This window comes from Misgurnus anguillicaudatus, chromosome 8 (genome assembly GCF_027580225.2).
Source record: "Misgurnus anguillicaudatus chromosome 8, ASM2758022v2, whole genome shotgun sequence".
Lineage (NCBI taxonomy): Eukaryota > Metazoa > Chordata > Actinopteri > Cypriniformes > Cobitidae > Misgurnus > Misgurnus anguillicaudatus.
In genome coordinates this window covers 43,441,386-43,458,327 of record NC_073344.2, presented here as the reverse complement: position 1 = coordinate 43,458,327, position 16,942 = coordinate 43,441,386, and the positions used below count along the sequence as shown (strand labels likewise).

At 36.4% G+C, this 16,942-nt stretch overlaps 1 long non-coding RNA gene across 1 annotated transcript in view; it reads right to left on the bottom strand.

The window, feature by feature from the left end:
- Positions 1–726: 726 nt before the first annotated feature.
- Positions 727–16,942, bottom strand: part of LOC141365601 (uncharacterized) — a 50,445-nt gene continuing 34,229 nt past the window's right edge. The window contains exon 3 of the long non-coding RNA XR_012370670.1: positions 727–868. This is a non-coding gene — a long non-coding RNA (uncharacterized lncRNA). The remainder of the gene's footprint in view (positions 869–16,942) is intronic.

The following is a 16,942-nucleotide window of genomic DNA, read 5'->3' as shown; positions in this document are numbered from 1 at the left end:
TTGTGTGTTTATGTTTAAGACTACAGATAAGTATTTTGCCTAATAAGTTCATTAGTGGTATATGTATGCATGCATGTATATATATGTATGTATGTATGTATGTGTATTTTACTACGTTCTTACATAAACTTAGACAAAGTAATACATACCTATGTTTTGTCAATGCATGCATTTCATGTTTGTACAGTGTTTCGCAAATAAGTTAGCATTTAGGATAAGTCATTCATTTTTTAGGATCCAAACAGTAATGAATTTTAAAGTCACGAACACTTCCTTGTTTTCCCTACTTAAAGACTGTTAGATGAGTAGTTACATGGGTAAGTATGGTGGCAAAAAATAAAACGTGGTGATACTATATTGTATGTAGGAAGAGCAGTTAGTTTGCAGCTTTTCAAAGTTTTTGCACATTAACATGATCTCTCCCATTTTTACTGACTTTGAGCAAGAGGGTTAGTTAACAGGACTGATAATGTTAAGGCATCAAAGGTCAAAGTGCTGCAAACTGTGCAAATGATGCACTGTGCTAAGATGAAGTGCACCCATTTGAAAAACATAGGTATGTATTAATTTGTCTAAGTTTAGTTAAGAACATATTAAAATATTGAAAAACATTGGGTCTACTTTAACAGTTCTATGTGTAAAATTAGTGTATGTTGATATCAATCCAAATGTGTATGTTTATCCATGAAATTAATTGACAATATTAAAATAAACAATAATTTTACCCTTTGATATTCTCTGGGGTCTTCTATGATGTCTATCAGTGTCTGGTGTTGAACTGTCTCCTGCAACTTTTCTTCCAAGGCAAATGGAAGGTGACAGACACATTTTAATGATGAATAGGAATTCACCATTATGTCCATGTCTCCTATAAATTATAACATAGAAAATTTAAATGTTGTGTTTGCAGAAAAGTTTGTATAAATAAGGTAGTTTTTATTTGGATGCATAGTATGATAATAGTATGATGTAATGTATTTAAAAGTGTATTTATTTATTGTGATAAAGTACATAATTACTTTTTGCTTTTAAGTATAATGTCAGATCCAAATACATATATACAGGGTACCCCCAGGATTGTCAAACCTAAATTCAAGGCTTTTAAAGACCTTTTTAATACCACTTCAAATGAAATTCAATACCTACATCGCACCCATTCGGGTAGAATAAATCCTTTTAAATAACGTAATATACCTCAAATAATTACTATTTACAAGTGTTTGAACATTCATGACAACATGCCTCTGAAAGGCTGAGTCCAAGGCCCAAACGGCCTAACCCTTATCTTTACCCATCATTTAAAACCAACAATCAAATAGATTTAATAGATTTAAATGTACATTTATTGTAAATTTGAAAATCTCTCAATCAGGGATGGGCAACTGGAGGGCCAGGACCATTATGTTGGAGAAGGTAATTTATGTTAAAACAATAGCCTTGTTTGATCCATGAAATAAGCTGCAAACCAAACAATAACACCAATTTTAAGTAATTTTTTTTGCTGTTTAATATAGTTAAGATAATAACAACATCTAATAACACTCATCAGTAATGCTCTGAACCAGAACAATACTGACAAACCAAATTAACCATATTATGGAAATTGAAAGAAAAACCCCTCAAACACAACAACAAATTAAAATGTTATGCTATTTTGACCCTAAAAGACAAGAGATCTGTTCATTGCACCAGACAAAAAACTGGACACAAGCTCATATATAGATATATTTCTGTTAATATTTTCTGTTAATCTTTTTACAGGACCATACTAAAGTTTTCTAATGCTAACTTAGTGTGACAATGTAAATATGTAGCCTATAGTATATATTGCAAGATGATATTATCTAATTAAACAGTAAACAAAATATATAATAGCTTTCAAATTTGCGTTATTGTTTGCAGCTTATTATTGCATGGATCACACAAGACTATTGTTTAACATATAAATTACCTTTTCCGACATAATGATCATATTAAAACGTGTCTTCTCTACCTAGATTTACTAGAGACGGATTATGTAACAGAAGATTGTGTGTGTCACTGATTAAATCAAACAACCGATCACAGGTGAGAGGACACCCGTCATTGTCCCACCCCCACAGTCCCAAAGTCAACTTGATCGAGCAAGTGCGTGTTGTGCAGCTGCGAGCGCATAGAGAGAGTCGAGCGAGCGCTCATCCCAGCCTTTACTTTATCATCCCAGCCTTTTTACTTAACTTTTTACTTTGCTCGCGTGACTGTGTTTGTGCGCTTTGAACAGAGGTGCGCTCTCGGGAGGATGTTTTTCAGCGCGCGAATAGTGTTCTGTGAACACGCGAGAATGCTTTTCCGCACACGAATAGTGTTCTGCGCGCTCGCTAAGATGCTTTTCCGAACATGGATAGTGTTTTGCGCTCGTATCTATCGCTCGCGCGTGGTTTTTGTGCACGCGAGTTTTTTGTCTGAATTAACAGCATATAAATCTATTGATCATTTGAAAAATTAAGACCTCCGTGAAAAATTCAAGACTTTGAGGTGAATTCAATACCTTTTAAGGCCTTAATATGGGAAAATGAAATTCAATACTTTTTCAAGACTTTCAAGACTCCGCGGGTACACTGATATATATATGAAACTATTTTATTGTGGTAGCAGTGATAAAGCACATTGTACTTTGGGTTCAGCGTAGTGAGATTGGACCCTGAGAAAGTTGGTCTTTACAGTTTATACAGTTTCAAACCTGTTTTCCCACTCCTCACTTATGTTACTGAGGTATTCTCTTTTAAATGTAAATTAAGTGGAGTGCTGGAAATGATCCCTATCATCAACTGTGTGCCCAAACAGATAATTGGATTGATATGATCAGACTTTAGTGATACCCAAGTGCGTGCTTACCTAACTCATTGAATGATGTTTAGACAGATGGTTTTTATTATGACCGAACCCTTTTGACCTGTGCTGGTTGTCAAAGTCTCACTTTTGCTTCCATACTACTACTAAAAAAGTATCACTTCAGGTTGTATATTGTATTGCTTGAATAGAGATTGCCTTTATGATTATCAAGCCTTTTAGCTGGATGGGCTTGTTTTAACAGCTAAGTTGGAGTAGAATCTGTGTCAAGGCAGACTATACATTCTTACAATATATATTTTGTGCAACACTCGATTGATGCATATTTCCAAATGAGCTATAGGTTCATATATAAATATCTAGAAGACTTGATTTGTAATTTTGAAACAACCTAAATATTGATAATGTAAACGTTATGAAAAATGTAAAAGAAAGCATCAATTTATCTGCTACTGTATGTGTTTGACAATCTGAGATTAGAGTAAAGAATAAATTGTGCCAAATATGTTTTTATTCAGAATGTGATAAGTTGCAAAGTTTTAATAATTCCTGTGATGTTTCAAATGTTTTAATGTTTTCATTAGGGCTGCGTGATTAATTGAAAAATAATCAAAACCGAAATGGAAAAACTTTAACTGACCATATTTTATCATATTGGTTATTTTTGGTTTTTAATACTGTTAATACTTTCTATATCGTGTGAGGTTACGTGACTCCGCCCCGTTCAGTCAGTAGCACAGAGACACATAGAGGAGAACTCAAACACTGTGTTAACTGAGCAGATCATTTAGTGCCATAGAAATACGAAGTAGTTGTGCATGTGCGGCCCCCGTGATAAAACTACAAAATGCGCGATTGGGTTTTTATCGCAAATTTGCATGATGCGTAAAAGTTTTATGTCACCTTGCGCTCAGTTGAATCTACCGATGAGTCTATGCAGTCCGGGTAAAGTCAACACATACCTCAGAACCGCGAGAAGATGTGGGCAAGCAGGTTTAATTAGACATGGCAGACATAAGAGAGAGAGAGAGAATGGGAGAACTTCTGGTCTACATTAACACCAGAAACATTATAGATGAGCGTAAAGGTCTTAAACAGCAGAGCCCAGTTAAGGAAATCTGAATAGAAGACAAGAAACGTGTAACCGATACAATGTGTATTACCATGCCACTCATCTCATTATCTGGATATAACTTATTGTGTAAGTATGTACCTTACAGTATGGCTAGAATTAGTTATGTGGGTTGTATGAATCTTTGGTTTTTAAGTTCTTATTTTGAAAGTTTAATCATTTATGCATAATAACATGTGCAGCAACTGCATATGGTCAAGTATATTTAGTATTTTTCAGTAATGCAGTTATTTTGGGGGGTAATGTGAATAATTGCATTGCAGGCTGATTTAAGGTGTGCCCTAAATTTTCTGCTTGTGCTCCTAAAGTTTTCAGTCAGGGGGTACAGTACTCCTAATAACAGAAAAGTTAGTGTGGTGCGCTGAATTACTTGACAAAAAATATTGTTAAGTTACTTATTTTCTACTTTTTTTTTAGGAAACTTGCAGTATACAGAAAACTAAAATGTGACTGTTTTCATTTCAAGCAATGTGTGATTTGATTTCAGTTGAAGTCAAAATGTTCAATAAATAACCTTAGCTACTAATACTTTCATCTTCACTTAATTTTTTTAAAATCACAAAAAGATAACAACAAATGGCCTTTCAATAGATAAATCTATCCCACCTTTAATATTTAAGCATAATTAAAATACAAACACTGCCAGTAAAGTATGAGGCAAAAAATAATAATAATTGCCCATTAATCGTAACAGATGTCAAATGTTAAATTAACCGAGGTTTTGATTTTATGTCAAATAGTTCAGCCCTAATATTCATGAACAGCAGTGTGTGCATAGTTTATCATGGAATTTGGTGTAAGTTGTTTGACCGCAAATATGGTAGATTAATACTGCTGTTGGCTTTGACAAAATTTTAATATACATATTTTACAAAAATAACATTTTTAGTATAATATGCTGATTTTTTTTGGCAGGGTTTGAAATATTTAAAACTTGAGCGATCCGATTAAAATACTCAAATAAAAATTAATTTATCAAAAATTTTGCATTTTTATTTTTTGTGTAAGTGCTGTATAACAAAACTTTGTTTAAATTAAAATACAAATATTTTTAGGGTGATTATTTTAGAAGTAATAATATTTTTAAAACATTATTTGTATTATTTAGAGTAGTACAAATAATAAAGTAATAAATAGTAATAAAGTAGATTTAAATATTCAATAGTAATATATTTATGTCAACTTCACTGCATTTAAAACACTTTGATGGGTTGTTGGTTTGTATGTGATGATTGCATTTCTGAATGAAGCAATGAAATCTGTGTGAACTGTGGCCGCAGCTCAGCCTCTAAATATGAATTTCATGTATTCGTGTGTTAAAACCATCTATGTAAAGTTTAATTGATGACTATGAGACATTGCACAGTATATGCAAATGTTTCATAAAGAAATGAAAACAGGTTGCAAATGCTCCCAAATATATTTTGAGGTTGTGCAAATAAAATTTCAGGAGCATTTAACTAAAATGGTCAAATTTTGAGCACTGTTTTGTACACATTATGTACACATTATGAACAAATGTATCGGTGTTGTAACACATTCTTAAAGTACATTTTGATAAATTAACCTATTTAAACATGTTAAACATGTTTAAAGGGCTCGAAATTGCAACTGTTTTGGTCGCATATGTGACCGAAATTTTATCTGTGTAACCTTAAAATATATTTGGGAGCATTTTTGCAACTGCCTATATTGTTGTGGTGTGACTTGATTGAGATTGTGTATTGTGTGTGCTGTTCCAGGTTCTCTCCAAAATTACATAAGCAATCAAATTTCACCATTAAGTTCTTGCGTTTAATAAAGAGCGCAGATTGGCTAATATGAATGACAATTATTCCTTGTTGATGTCCATACGTTGATACGCAAAGCGCGAAAATGGGAAAAGCTAAACCATTAGCATGAAGAGAACAAGCCGACTACAGCCAATGTTACTACTGTATTAATTCATAATGACGGTCCGGATTTAAATGCAACTTCGCCACTGGAAAATAAGATTTGAAACCTTTGGGAGAGAGTGGCTTAAAGATCACGAGTGGCTCCACTATGAAAATGGCTCGATGTTACTGTGTTTACTGTAAATTGACACATTTTGAGCGCGAGACTTTGCTTAAACATGACGAAAGTGCCAAAAACACAAGAAGTGTTGTGACAAATGTGTTCATTATTGATGGAGACACTGACCTGTCTATTAAATAGTGTTTGATGATGTATGTGCGCATCCTGCTTGAGGGACATCTGACAAACATCCTTGTGTTACATGTTAAGGTGGAAGACGACAATGCTGATGGTATGTTTTAAAAAACATTGCCTATGTAGAATTAATACAGTGTTTCCGCTTTATACATTCAACCGTGGCAGGCCGGCACGCCTAAAACATCCCCGCCACGCCTGCGGTTGTGTATAGAAGGGATACAGCAAACGAAATCTCGCCGGATGAGCACTGTTTTATCCTAATCCTTCACCCAAACCGAACTCTAAACACAAAATTTCACAGGATTGTAGGATGTATTTGTATCTCATTTAGCCAGAGACGCTGTTTTCATCCTAAAAATCCTACCTCCAAATCTAATTCTATACTTTTCGGCATTTTCTGTATCCCTTCTAGACAAAACCCATGGCGGCAGCTCGCAAAATAAATAAAGCTACCGAAATGTCCGCCCTGCCAGACTGGCTGTTTTAAATAAATAAATTCCTTTCTGGATTTGCGTTGTTCACTCATTTATAATAAATAAATCTCCTAAAATATCATCATTTCCCCCATGGGTTTAGTTTCATGCACAAATAGATTTAAATCAACAGATGATGATTAGGCTACGTCTCTGTTTTGAGAAATAATAATAAAATAAACTAGATAGAAAAGTTTGTAGACAAACTTTATGTTGGCTTGACAAAGCCTGGGCTAAACGTTTAAAACAGTTTGAGAGAAATTTAAAACAAGTTTAGTTTAGTATTATAACTTTCCGTAAACATGATTTAACATAAAGTTAGCATGTTAGCATGATTTAGCACTAAGTTAGCATGATGCTAACATATTTAGCATGAATTAGCATGATGCTAACATGACTTAGCATGATGCTAACATGAATTAGCATGAAGCTAGCATGATGCTAACATGATTTAACATGAAGCTAACATGAATTAGCATGAAGGTAACATGATGTTAACATGAATTAGCATGAAGCTAGCATGATGCTAACAGGAATTAGCATGATGCTAACATGAATTAGCATGATGCTAACATGAATTAGCATGAAGTTACCAAGATTTATTATGAAATTAGCATAAAGCTAGCATGAAACTAGCATGAAGCCCACCCACTTATCTCTACGATACTGTAAAGCAAAGATATCCCATCTGGAACTGTTTTATTCCCTTATATGGGCATGTTTCCTGCCCCATTATACCCACTTATCTCTACGATACTGTAAAGCAAAGATATCCCATCTGGAACTGTTTTATTCCCTTATATGGGCATGTTTCCTGCCCCATTATAAGTCAATGGGAATTTTCGGGTGCCTCTTTTACCCCAGGGGTACAACTTACACCCCAATGTCATGTATGTTCTTACATAGCCTACCACCCTCTTCAAATTTAGTAAACCACATGTTTCTACAAAATCCTCACTCGTACCTATGACCCGTCAAAATTTTTGCAATGGTAAGTCTATGGGATTTTGCCCCATTGACTTTTCATTGGGCATTTTTGGGCACCTCTTACACCCCAGGGGTACAACTTACACCCCATTGTGATCCATGTTCTTAGAGAGCCTACCACCCTCTTCAAATGTTGTAACCCACATGTTTCTATAAAATCCTCGAGCGGAGCTATGACCCGTCAAAGTTGGGCGCAATGTTAAGTCAATGGGATTTTTCGGGTGGTTTTTCGCCCCCCTTTCGGAAACCCTGCACCCGATCGCTTATAAAAGTCATAGCAGACGTGTCCTCAACAAGCCGGTCGTTTTGAGCCCTGTTTCATTGGTCCACGACAAACCGTGCGGGACGAGTTAATCGCCGAAAAAGTGTCCAGATATAAGAATAAATAAATAAAGATATAATAAGTATGAGCAATAGTAATAGTGATGCCTTGCATAAATGCAAGCACCACTAACTAGATAGGTACATTTCCTGAAGAAAATGTGAAGTGGTGCTTGCCGTGGCAAATTTCGGGGGACAGTATATGTTTATACTCCATACCACAAGTAAAGCAATCCAACCCCCATGTCTCTACGATGTTCTGATGCAGAGTTATAAGGCTTTGTTTACTCTGTTGCTAGGGTACTGTATTTGGTTGCTAGGGGAAAAAATGGCATCCACTAATGATTACACTCCGAGTCACGAGTCAAACGGTCCAACCCCGTGTCTCTACAATGTTCTGATGCAGAGATATAAGGCTTTCTTTACTCTGTTGCTAGGGTACTGTATTTGGTTGCTAGGGAAAAAATGGCATCCACTAGTGATTACTCTCCGAGTCATAAGTCAATCGGTCCAACCCCCGTGTCTCTACTATGTTCTGATGCGGAGATAGAAGGGTTTGTTTACTCTGTTGCTAGGGTACTGTATTTGGTTGCTAGGGAAAATATTGGCATCCACTAGTGATTACATGCCGAGTCACGAGTAAAACGGTCCAACCCCTGTGTCTCTACGATGTTCTGATGCGGAGATATAAGGCTTTGTTTACTCTGTTGCTAGGGTACTGTATTTGGTTGCTAGGGGCGTGGCTTGGGAGTGGCCATTGATGTGCCCAGTGATTACACTCCGAGTCACAAGTAAAACGGTCCAACCCCCGTGTCTCTACGATGTTCTGATGTCGAGATATAACTGTTATGTTGCTGGGGTGCTCAAAAGTGGTTGCTAGGGGCGTGGCTTAGTAAGTTTTTAAGGATCCAAAGATACTGATTGGATGCCTGAGTAAAATGAGCCCACCCCCATGTCCCTATGACACTGTGGTGCAAAGATATTTATCTGGGCATTTTATAATGGCAGTCTATGGGATAGGTTGCTAGGGTGCCCAAAATGGTTGCTAGGGTAACCTTACACCCCATTGTGGGGGACTTTCTGACAGAGTCTAGCACCCTCTTTAAATTTAGTAACCCACATGTTTCTACGAAATCCTCGCTCGTACCTATGACCTGTCAAAGTTTTTGCAATGTTAAGTCTATGGGATTTTCCCCCATTGACTTTTCATTAGGGCACTTTTGGGAGCCTCTTACACCCCAGGGGTACAACTTACACCCCAATGTGATGTATGTTCTTACAGAGTCTACCACCCTCTTCAAATGTTGTAACCCACATGTTTCTACAAAATCCTCGAGCGGAGCTACGATCCGTCAAAGTTGGGCCCAATGTTAAGTCAATGGGATTTTTCGGGTGGTTTTACGCCCCCCTTTCGAAAATCCTGCACCCGATCCCTTATAAAAGTCATAGCACACCTCTCCTCAATAAGCGGGTCGATTTGAGCCCTCATTTATGAGTCTACGGCAAACCGTGCGGGACGAGTTACGCGCCGAAAAAAGTGTCCGGATGTAAGAATAAAATATAACTAGATAGGTACATTTCCTGAAGAAAATGTGAAGTGGTGCTTGCCGTGGCAAATTTCGGGATACAAAATCTTCTAATAATGATTATTCTCCCAGTTACCAGTAAAACAGTCCAACCCCCGTGTCTCTACGATGTTCTGATGCGGAGATATGAGGCTTTGTTTACTCTGTTGCTAGGGTACTGTATTTGGTTGCTAGGGAAAAAACTGGCATCCCATAGTGATTAGACTCTGAGTCACGAGTCAAACGTTCCAACCCCCGTGTCTCTACGATGTTCTGATGCGGAGATATAAGGTTTTGTTTACTCTGTTGCTAGGGTACTGTATTTGGTTGCTAGGGAAAAAATTGGCATCCCATAGTGATTACACTGTGAGTCACGAGTCAAACGGTCCAACCCCCGTGTCTCTACGATGTTCTGATGCTGAGATATAAGGCTTTGTTTACTCCGTTGCTAGGGTACTGTATTTGGTTGCTATGGAAAAAAATGGCATCCCATAGTGATTACATGCCGAGTCACGAGTCAAATGGTCCAACCCCCGTGTCTCTACGATGTTCTGATGCGGAGATATAAGGCTTTGTTTACTCTGTTGCTAGGGTACTGTATTTGGTTGCTAGGGAAAATATTGGCATCCCATAGTGATTACACTCTGAGTCACGAGTCAAACGGTCCAACCCCCGTGTCTCTACGATGTTCTGATGCTGAGATATAAGGCTTTGTTTACTCTGTTGCTAGGATACTGTATTTGGTTGCTAGGGAAAAAATTGGCATCCCATAATGATTACACTCCGAGTCACGAGTCAAACGGTCCAACCCCCGTGTCTCTACGATGTTCTGATGCGGAGATATAAGGCTTTGTTTACTCTGTTGCTAGGGTACTGTATTTGGTTGCTAGGGAAAGAATTGGCATCCCATAATGATTACACTCCGAGTCACGAGTCAAACGGTCCAACCCCCGTGTCTCTACGATGTTCTGATGCGGAGATATAACTGTTTGGATTTTATGTTGCTAGGGTGCTCAAAAGTGGTTGCTAGGGGCGTGGCTTAATACCTATGTAAGGATCCTGAGAGACTGATTGGATGCCTGAGTAAAATGAGCCCACCCCCATGTCTCTATGACACTGTGGTGCAAAGATATCCATCTGGGCATTTTATAATGGCAGTCTATGGGAGATGTTGCTAGGGTGCCCAAAATTGTTGCTAGGGACGTGGCTTAATAGCTCTGGGATGATCCTGATTGTCTGTCTCTACTGATTGGATGTCCGAGTAAAATGAGCCCACCCACTTATCTCTACGACACTGTAAAGCAAAGATATCCCATCTGGAACTGTTTTATTCCCTTATATGGGCATGTTTCCTGCCCCATTATAAGTCAATGGGAATTTTCGGATGCCTCTTACACCCCAGGGGTACAACTTACACCCCAATGTCATGTATGTTCTTACATAGCCTACCACCCTCTTCAAATTTAGTAACTCACATGTTTCTACCAAATCAACTAGCGGAGCTATGACCCGTCAAAGTTCGGCCCAATGTTAAGTCAATGGGATATTTCAGGTGGTTTTTCACCCCCCATTCGGAAATCCTGCACCCGATCGGTTATAAAAGTCATAGCACACCATTCCTCAATAATCCGGTCGATTTGAGCCCTCTTTCATGGGACTGCGACAAAGCGTGTGGGACGAGTTACGGGACAAAATTTTGTGACATAAGAAAATATAATAAGTATGAGCAATAATAATAGTGATGCCTTGCATAAATGCAAGCACCACTAATAATAGTGATGCCTTGCATAAATGCAAGCACCACTAATAATAATATCTTTGACGAATAATAATAGTGATGCCTTGCATAAATCCAAGCACCACTAATAAGTATGAGGAATAGTAATAGTGATGCCTTGCATAAATGCAAGCACCACTAATAATTATTATAATAAGTATGAGCAATAGTAATAGTGATGCCTTGCATAAATGCAAGCACCACTAGTAATATCCCTGAGCAATAGTAATAGTGATGCCTTGCATAAATGCAAGCACCACTAATAATAAGCTTAGATCGAAGAACAGTATGTTGGCTTTGTCAAGCCAACATAATAAGTATGAGCAATAATAATAGTGATGCCTTGCATAAATGCAAGCACCACTAATAAGATTAGATCGAAGAACAGTATGTTGGCTCTTTCAAGCCAACATAATAATAAGTTTAAAAGCAATAACAGTATGTTGGCTTTTTCAAAGCCAACATAATAAGTTTAAAAGCAATAACAGTATGTTGGCTTTTTCAAGCCAACATAATAAGTATGAGCAATAATAATAGTGATGCCTTGCATAAATGCAAGCACCACTAATAACTAGAAAAAAAAGTTTGTTGAGACAAACTTTAAGTTGGCTTGAGAAAGCCAGACCAGAGAGTTTGAAGATGTTTAAGTTTGATAGATAGACTAGTCAGAAAGAAAGAATAGTTAGAAAGAAAGAAAAATATTTGTTAGAAAGATTAGTTAGAATGAAAGAAAGATAGATTAGTTAGAAAAAAAGACAGATTAGTTAGAAAGAAAAAGGATAGAAAGATAAGTTAGAAATAAAGAATGAAAGAAAGAAAGATTAGTTACAAAGAAAGATAGATAGATTAGAATAAAAGAAAGAAATATATTAGATAGACAAAAAGATTAGCTAGAAAGTAAGAAAGATTAGTTAGTTAGAAAGAAAGAAAGAAAGAAAGACAGACAGATAGATAGATAGATATCGCATGGAGGCGAGAAATCGTCGGATGCCCTGCCTCATCCACCCAGATTCTAAAGTACTGATCGATGGATGCTTTTCTATCCCTGCTTCCTAGGATGCCACACAGTAAAACTCCCAGTGTTAAATTAACTTTGCTGGGAGTATATATGGTCCCAATCTACAGAGTGTTAAAAAAGGTCAAAATATTAAATGCAATAGATCAGGGATTCCCAAAGTGTGGTGCGCGCACCCCCAGGGGTACGCGAGCTGCCACCAGGGGGTGCGCGAGAGGAAAAATGTAATGGCGGTCTGTTTCTTTAAGTCTTTTTCCATACAATAAATAAATAAAAAAATGAACAGTAAACATTTCCTTTGTAATCGATCGCTTTTATTTTAAATAAAAAACTATAATGTATAATTATATTTTTGATAGAAATGTAGAAGACAGCTGCTGTCTTTATATATGCACTGCTCTTCTGTTATGCACTGCTATCAGAGAACTGTCAAGTGTGGGACGTCTTATGATAAAGTTGTTAGTCGCGAAGGAGGAGAGGGACCAAGAGAGAGAGAGACTTTTTTATGGCAAAAATTGAAATAATGAAATGTGAAGAGACATGGGCACGTCTAATGCACAGGATACGCGAGCAATGTGTTTTCATGCATGGTAAAGAGACCGCCAATGAATTATATAATAAAATACATAAATACTTACAAAGACACTGTAGAGAACTTATTAAAAGCTTTCATTTAATTTTGTTTTAAACTTGTTATAATGAATCTGCAAACTATTATACACCTTTTGTGCGAACAGTAAAGGTTTTCGTGAATGATGGGTCTGCACGTTACGCACACATCTAGAAGGAGATGTCGAATGGCATCTAAATATCACAGTGGTTAAACGCATACACGGGGGCGCGCATCATCTACGCTGAGCGTAGCTGCGTCTGGTTGTAGTTTCAGATGGTGCAAAACGCGTATATATTTTTCACAATGTCAGATGTAGCTAAGCTTGACGTAGGACTTACACCCAACTTCTTAACGTCCGGCTGTTGCAACCGGCCACTGGTTATTTGCGCATGATTAAACATGAGTCTTTAAAAAAATATTTTTAGCGGTTTTTTTTTTGAAGTGGGGATTGGGGGTGCGCCAACCCGGTTGGGACATAGAAGGGGGTGCGCAGGAGAAAACGTTTGGGAACCCCTGCAATAGATGAAATCCCCAGAGTTAAATGAACACTGCTGTGTGTGTATATATATATATATATTAGGCCTGTCAAAATAAACGCGTTATTAACGCGTTAACGCAAATTCATTTTAACGCCACTAATTTTATTAACGGAGATTAACGCAAAGCGCAATTTCTGTTTGACCCTTGGTCCAGCCCGTAGTTGAATGAACAGAGACGCAGACAAATGTGACTCTCTCTAAATGAGTAAAAGGTTTTCATAGAAATAAGAACATTAAGCAAATCGTCTACCAAATCCAATGCTCTAAATGCTCGTTGGACATCTGATATGATCTTTATTTATACGTCTGAGAGGTGTAACGTTACCGTCCTCCTAATGCTTAATCTAATACAAAAATGCGTCTCAATTCATTTTGGTTTCGCTTTTGTGCATGACTTAGAAAATAGACTGCAGGACTTGCTTGATGTTAAAATAGTCATTAAGAGAGATAAAGTTCGGTACCTGATTAATGTTAAAGAGTTATTAAGAGCGACAAGACTCAAAAGCGATCCCCTCACGCTAACTGACTGATATCTGAAGCGCGTGCACACATACGCGCGAGTGCGCGACCCGGATATATAGACATCTTCACAAAATTGAAGTTTTACAAATATCTGTTTTGATAAGAATTCACGCAGGTAGGCTCTATAATCTGTTATGTTTTAAGTAAATGTTCGGTTAACTGTTGGGTAAAAATATCTGATGTGTAACATTATATTAGATCACTTCGATTTTAAGCAGTCTGTCTCAATGTCAATCAAACAAAAGGAAAAAAAGTTGAACATACATTGATGATGTTTTTGCTTTGTGTGTGCTAAATCTATTAGTTTTACCAGTGATTTTAAGGTATTGATGTGGTAATATAATGTATGGATGTGAAATATTTTGTGGTAATTTGACTCTTTCAACTTCAAGCACGTGTAGTTCTGTCATATTTTGTTATATTTCAACAAATCATGCATTGTTCTATGTTTTAATAGAGAATGTCAAAATATGAACAACTATTTTCTTTTAAATTTGCTAATTCCGACTCAACTTGCCAGCACAGGTCACAAATGATGCAGCAGCAAACAAAAATGGAGAAAGAAAAATCTTCTGAAAGGAAAATTCATATACAAAACAATGGCTGGTGATTCTGTTAAAATCTAAACAGGCTGTTGTTAACATACATTGGATAAAGCATCTATATATGTATATATGATTAGAATATTAAAAACCTGAAAAGTGTTAAATTAGGGTAAATTTAGAATGGATAAAAATGTGCGATTAATTTGCGATTAATCGCAGTTAACTCATGAAATCATGCGATTAATCTAGATTAATTTTTTTAATCTATTGACAGCCCTAATATATATATATATATATATATATATGACTCCATTTTACAGAGTTTTAAAAAGTAACACTGAAGCAGAGTTAAAAGCTGCAATCTTTCACTTTTACCGCTCTATCATCATCTCTGTTTAAAACAAAAAATTACAACTTGCTTGTAGAATTACATGGATGATAAATTTAATCTCTATACAACAGCTGTAATTCTGGTTAATAAAGTGAGTCACCATTGTGCCAATTAGTGTTTCCATTAGTTGGGAACTTGGGTCTTGAAGTTTTGAGTTAGTCTTCTTTTGTTCCTTGTGTTTATTAAACACATCTGTTAGAGGAGAGGGAGGTGACATAGATGAAGTCTTAAAATGTTGATATACTAGTTGTTAAGTATTGTGATTCAATGATCTTAAACAAAAAAATCACTAAATGTAAGTTATAATTTTATGTTCTGTCAAACCTGTGATGTTCCTGTGCCGTAAATCCATACCCTTCGGAGTTAAATTTTTTACACAAATCTAATCTGTGGTTTCAGGCGGACAATCAGCCTATAAAACTCAACCATGTTGACAATCAACAACAAAGCTTCATGCCGCAATGCATGCTGGGTACCAGGATTGTAGAAAACTCTTTCATAACTCCCATCATGCATTGCAGCATGACACAATTGTGCAAATTTCTTAAGATTTACTGTCATTATTGTTGATATTTGTATCAGAAGTCGTGAAGTCTCTCTGAACCAAAAAAAACAAACTATAGCATCAAAGCACTCTAATTCAAAACTGTGTCATTTGCATAGAGAATCATTTTTTATGCTTCATTCTTTACCTAGCTTTATGATTTATCTAAAAACTATGACTTCCAGTGAGCCGTTTTGACGGCTGTTTAATGTTTATTATGAAATCCAAGAAGACCGACATTATTTGTGCAGTTATGGGTTGCCATAGCTAATACAAACGCAGTAAATCTTTTAAAACATTTGTTTAACCCCATGCACAAGAGCTGAATGTGTGTACATGTGTACTCATGTACAAATCCATCCAAAACCTTTCATAGAAACTACCAGTAAACAATAAATAAAATAATTGTTTTAAAACAACTAATATAGCCTAATGCTGATAAAAATATGCTGATTTAGCTGGTTTATTTATTCTGCTACTATATATATTATTACAAAAATGCGATTACAGTACAGAATATATACGACATAATCTGCTTAGTTAATGTTTATAATAGTTCGTAATGTGTTTGCACATACTTTTGTTATGTTTTAAATCAAAAAGCAGGCAAATAATTTCATAAGCTCATATCCACCTGCGTAAGAAGCCATGTAATAATATTTTCATAAAACAAAAACAATACTCAATACATGGAGTAGTTTATTGTGTTTATTATGGTTTGTTTAAATAACTTACAAAGTGTTGAATGATACTGCTGTGTCAGACCGCGTGACGTGTCGCAATAAACAAGTTCATTAAAAATTGCTGTTTAAAAAAAGCTCACACCAGAGGGACAGTTGTGACATTTTAAACCAGCCCCTGAAAAGTTAAAAACACGACGTCTTGGTAAATTCCATGTACAAACACTTGGCTGACTTTCCTATTGTAAAGATACTGGTATGTCTCTGTGCTTTTATATTTGCTCATTGTCACCTCCAATCAACAACACGAAATGATCGAATATATCTTCATACATCAAGCCACTTAATTTTGCCCTCACACTGGTTCATACATGTCAGGTTTAGTAAATATTAACTGTTTATATCATGTTTTATGCGTGCTCACTACGCCCTTCTACCGGCGGGCAATTAAAACTGAAGTCTTGGACCGGAGAGGAAATACGTCAGATCACTTACTTTCGAGTTCGAGAAACAGGTGGATCCCAGCAGTGTTAATTTAACACTGGAAGTTTTACTCTACAGGGGAAAGCAAAGTAAATCGTCATATAGCGACCGGAGATCAGCAGGTGTTTTCAAATGTAAGTAGCTATTACAAACAAATAACGTGATTCCTTCTGTTATAATCGCATTTGTTGACCTACTGAATAGTAAATTGGACAATTTTGTAGGTGTCAAGACAGAACTATAGTATATTTGTGATTTTGATGTAAAACACGTTTTATTATTTATAGCTAACAGTGGAGCTCCATTAAATTGACACTTAGTTTTTCAACCTTC